We start from the raw sequence: 5,638 nt of genomic DNA, 5'->3' as shown, positions 1-5,638 counted from the left end.
ACTAGTATCGCTAGATGGGGATTGAAAAGTTATACGAAATGGACTACTCAAACATGTCATTCGGACACTGAGCGATGAAGATATCACTTGAGATGCATGAAGGGTAAAATAGTAATCTTGGATTATAATCTTGTGGATGCCATTTATCCAGGTGTGGGCTCGTTAGTGTTTTGGTTGGTCTTATCCCAATCGAGAAGATAAACTCGTATTTCTATTCTTCTTCTTCATTCTTCTTCTTTTTTCCTCTGTTTCTTCTCTTCTCCTACTCTTCTATGAGTGATTGAGAGATCAAACAGGAGCTTTATGATTGGTAGGAGGTGTAGAAGATATTGTAGTAATTGATAGTAATGGTTTTGTTGTCTGTTACTGTTTTAAAATCGAAGGAGAAAGTAGATCAGTGAGTTAGGTTGTTGTTGATTGGTTTAGGGTTGATTTGAGATAGCAATTGAAGATGGGTTTCGAGAGCTTGAGTAGAAGAAGAAGATTATTACGTTAATTTGAAGAATAGGTTTCGGAGAAGAAGAGTAATTTGATAATTAGGGTTTATGCGTGTTGTATTGGAATTCGAATTGGGCAAAGATTGAGAAGATTCAGATAGAACTAGAAACGGGTTTGACTGAATTAGAGTTTGAGATTGAAGAACAACTTGAAATTGGTAGATAGGATTGGATCTGTTTTAATGAAGATGGTTTAATTGAGAACTGATGTTGTTAGTGAGGGTTGTGGAGATGGTTAGCTGAACTATGTGATAAAGAGGATTTGATCTCAATTGCCCGAGCCAGATAAATCAAAGGTAATTATTTTCTTATTCAATTTAGCGGATTTGTTCACTGTTGAGTTTATGTGATAATTTATGAAGTTATGATGATTTCGTATTGAGAGGCAGTTGAACTTAAATTAGATGGAATAGACTCAGTTTGGTTATACAGGTGTGTAGTTGTGCTGGCGGTGTTTAACTGGTGGTGAAAAATGGTTAAGACAAGTATGTTTGTAGTGTTGAAGAATTAGAGTTAAGCAAATAGGCTTGTGTTGTTGTTGTGGGTGTTAATGATTGAAGTTGAATGAGACTTGAGATATAAACATAGAAATGTTGGTAGAGGAGATGGTTTGAGTTGAATATGGAGATGAACTTTAGTTCCAGGGATAGTGGTGCAGATTATGTGAATGGAGCTGTAATTGCTTAGAGTTCCAGCAAGGTCCAGATGAATGGAATGAACTGGTGTTGAGAGGTGTTGATGAAATGGAACTGAAGTAGAAAGTATTATAAGGCTGTGGAAACATGGAACTGATTTGAATGAGCAGTGTTGCTTGAGTTGATGTGTTGAACATATGAATATGGGAGTGATTGCAGGTGCAGGTGTTAGTGAAATGGAAATATAAATGGAAATGATGGTGAAACTGAGATGGTAGTGATTAGTGAGATTATAGGGTTAAGAGAAATGGTGATGTGGTGGAATGAGTATTGCAGGTGGTGATGGAGTTGTCTGTGTACTGGAGGTTGAGGATTATATGTTTGTAGATGCAGACGGACAGTGTTGTCTGAGTTGAATCTTAGATGTAAAAATTACAGGATTTATGAACTGATATATGTAAAGTGAAATGGGAGAAAGAGGAGTTGTAGTGCTGCTTAGCAGTGGCCTTAATGGAAGCCTGCAACTGGAAATCAAGGTAGGCTGTTATCTTTGTAAATCATTTTGAGTTTTAATTTGAAGTGATTGTTTTGTTGTAATGAAATAGATTGAAGTTGAACTGATGGTAGAAATGTAGATGGGTAAGAACCTTTGGCTTGTCTGAATGAACTTAGTCATTCTGACTGATTTAACCTTAGCTGACTCAGTTAATCTGACTGAGTCGAGTTGACCTTGTAACCTGAGTTGAATCGGTTTGACTCAGACTTGACCATTTGACCAGGACCTTGACTTGACTTGGACGTTGACTGTTAATTGACCTGCGACCGTTAGTTTGAGCGTTAGTTGATCCAAGGACCATGCCTTGGTAAGGAGATGGTTTGTTGGGCTTGGGCTTATAGTTAGTTTTTATTTTGATGTGTTGGACCATTGTGGTCTGAATTAACCTTTGGATTTTTCTACAAAGTTGTAGATGATTATAAGACTTAGCTACAGACTATATAATCAACTTAATTGGATTAGTAAACTCTTAGTTATGTTAAAGGTAGATAATGAGATACCATAATGGGCTTAGAACCATTAGATAAACTTATATGATTCTTGTATGAGCCTTTGTGGCTAGATTCTTAGAGTTTTTGTGTGATTAACAGTTAGTATTAATAACGATCGATTCAAAAGATGATCCAGTGGATTGTGGATATCAAGGTACGAGAGGCTTGTCATCAAAAGAGGTGGGAATCGATAACGAACTCTCTTGTATTCATTACTGTTTTACAAATAAATCTTGGTGTTGTGAAATTCATGCATATCTTTGTGTGCTTTGTGTAGTATGAGATGTGTGACGACACAATATCAGTATTCTAATGAGTGTGGTTAGCACGAATATTACCTAATGAGTGTGGTTAGCACGAATATTATTCTTCCTTTATATCCAGTATTATAATGAGTGTGGTTAGCACGAATATTACCTAATGGGTGTGGTTAGAACGAATGTTACTCTTCACTTATGTGCGGCAACACACATCTCATACATGGATGTTTACTGTTATTTATGAATGTCTATGAAGAAGTTTCTACATTATGTTTTATTGTCTTTCCTTGTATTACCGACTTCCGATAAAACCTGCATAGTCTTTGAATCATATTTATGATTACTTGAAAGCTAGTTGTTATTCCTACGGGGCAGCCCTTTTAGCGATGATGTGCTCACCCATTTTCACTTTCAGTTTCAGAGTCAGATCAGAGTTGCGCAGCGGAAGATTTGTGGCGTTGAGTCTTCTGTTTTATGCTTATTATGTTGTATATTCTATTTGCAAACCAAATGACTATTGTATATGTATCATTTGAGAGGATTCTTATTTATATATTTCTGAGCGGGGTTAGTTTTTGGGTTAAGCTTTATAGCAGATTTCTTAATTGAATGTTAAGTAAATGTTTTAGATTCTTAGTGCCTCTTTATTTAGTTAATCTCTTGGATTAGTCATCTGCTAGCTTTGGAGGCGCTACAGAACTGCTCCACTCAACATTTCTCCAGAATGGCTACTGCTGAACACACACTCGTTAACCCAGAAATTATCAACCTAATCCCAACCACTATCACAACAACTGACAACAGAATGCTCAACAGAACCTGTTAGAGCACTGCTCAGTCGAACTCCCATGCGTTATTATCTCAAGCATGTTTGTCAATGTTAGTGATCAAACTATAAGTCTTGATCTCTATTTTACTAGTAGCTAAGTCTCGGACTAGGATAGAAAGTGTAGTTGATCTCTAGACTCCATGGCGATCGTCATACAAAGACGAAGAACTACTCAAGGAACTGGTGGAACTTCATCCACTAAAAGGTATGTGGAGACTTGAACTTATCTATCACTCAAAAGTCTATCTACTCTATCTCCTATCTTGAGACAAAAGTCGTATTGCTATATAGTCTATGATGATACACATTTGCTATTTCGAGCCGAGTTTATCTCGCTTATCTATTTATCGAAATATGTGTCGGTAAGCTTTAGCTTTGGCAAAGTTCATCTTTACTGATGACGAAAGTCATATTAGTTTCAATTACTTGAAAATCGCTTTGACGAAAAATAGCTTGTGAACAACAACTATATAACGTCCTCTAAGAATGTTTCAATGATTGAAATGAGAGTTTAGAATATAACCTTGAAAGGATATAAACATTGTGTGATAACTCATACGTGTGTAAGTCCTTATTCCTTGAACCAAAGAATGCGTACTTTGCTGCTCAGGAAAACCGGAACTGAAGTCCGCGTACCAGTGCGCGCACTGTTGGAAGTTCACATCCCGTGAATTTCTGCTGGAGTTTGTGAACTGAAAACAAACTTATTCCGGGTACTTAAGTTTGCGTACCAGTATGCGTACTTAAGTGGGTTAGTTTCTAAAAACGATTATTCGTGAACTTAAACTTATATAAACCAAGAAATGCGTACTTGCAAACCGTGTCTATAAAGTTCATGAATTGATTCGAGTGAATCAAATCGTTTTTGCTTCGGTTGTGTCTTATATACTTCTATGAGATCTAAGCAATTGAACAACTCTCTAACTAGTTCTTTTGAGTCATTTGAACTAGTTATAGTTAAGATGAATATGGTTGATATACAAGTGCTCATATGGCTAACCATTTGGTTAACTATTGTTGAACCAACAAATGTACATGTTTGGGTACGGTTACACAAAACTAAAATCGTGCATTTTATTTGTGTGTAACAAGCTAAGTTTTCGATCCAACGGTTGAAAGATATTAGCTTGAATCTAATCAGGTTTTCATCTAACGGTGAATATTGAATGCTTTGTTACCAATATAACATTGATTGCAAACCCTGATTAGAAAGACTATATAAGGGAGAACTCTAGAAACTGGGAAACCTAATCCCCACACCTCCTGTGTGATACTAGTTGTATTAGCTAGAGTCGATTCTCCTTTAACCTTAGGTTTCTTCTTGTAAACCAGGTTAACGACCTAAAGACTTCATTGGGATTGTGAAGCCAGACCGATACTAATTTCTCGTAGTTGTGTGATCTGATCTTGCATCTTCTATCGTTTTGAGTACAATCGTGAAGATTGGCTTGAGATTTATATCTCTGATAGGCAAGATATAAAAGTAGTCACAAACATCTTCGTATCATCGTTTGTGATTCCATAATATCTTCTTTCACCGCGTCGATTAAGATTATTGTGAGGTGATTGATAATACTAGGTTGTTCTTCGGGAATATAAGTCTGGTTTATCAATTGGTTCATGTTCACCTTGATTTATAAAAAGACGGAACAAAAACTTGTAGGTATTTCTGTGGGACACAGATTTATCTATTCCTGTAGACTTTTCTGTGTGATACAAATTTGTTTATTAAAGTCTTCGACTTTGGGTCGTGGCAACTCTTAGTTGTGGGTGAGATCAGCTAAGGGAATCAAGTGCGTAGTATCCTGCTGGGATCAGAGACGTAGGAGCATAAATGTACCTTGGATCAATGTGAGATTGATTGGGGTTCAACTACAGTCCAGACTGAAGTTAGTTTATATTAGGCTAGTGTCTGTAGCGGCTTAATACAATGTGTGTTCAATCTGGATTTGCGGTTTCCTCGTTAACAAAACTTATGGTGTCTGTGTTATTTCTTTTCTGCATTGTATTTTGTTACATAATTGAAATAGCACAGGTTGTGCGTTGAATCGATCAATTGGGAAATCCGACCTTTGGTTGTTAATTGAAATTGATTGATACTTGAACATTGGTCTTTGGAACCGTTCAAGTGATTTCTCTTGTATTCAATTAGACTCGCAGATTACTATTTGCTTGAGTAAGAATTGAATCAAGAAAGAGAGATATAACTCTTTGATATACTTTATTAAGATTGAGTCTAGTTGATTCTCTTGAAAGTATATTGGAGTTTGTCCATATAGATTGCTAATCGAAATATTGGGTAAGGTTGTTGTACCCCCGCTTTTTCAACATCAATCCCAGAATTTGAAATCCCGTGGGATTATAAATCCT

The 5,638-nt window shown here is 36.4% G+C and overlaps 1 long non-coding RNA gene across 1 annotated transcript; it reads left to right on the top strand.

Annotated features, from left to right (window-relative positions):
* The first annotated feature begins 217 nt into the window (after window positions 1-217).
* On the top strand, window positions 218-3,023 carry LOC113314284. Its single transcript, XR_003342351.1, has 3 exons — window positions 218-1,668; window positions 2,279-2,359; window positions 2,855-3,023. It is a non-coding gene; the product is annotated as an uncharacterized LOC113314284 (long non-coding RNA).
* Window positions 3,024-5,638: the final 2,615 nt, after the last annotated feature.

This window comes from Papaver somniferum, chromosome 9 (genome assembly GCF_003573695.1).
Source record: "Papaver somniferum cultivar HN1 chromosome 9, ASM357369v1, whole genome shotgun sequence".
Taxonomy (NCBI): Eukaryota; Viridiplantae; Streptophyta; class Magnoliopsida; order Ranunculales; family Papaveraceae; genus Papaver; species Papaver somniferum.
The sequence above is the reverse complement of the archived record's forward strand: the minus strand, read 5'-3'. Positions and strand labels throughout refer to the sequence as shown.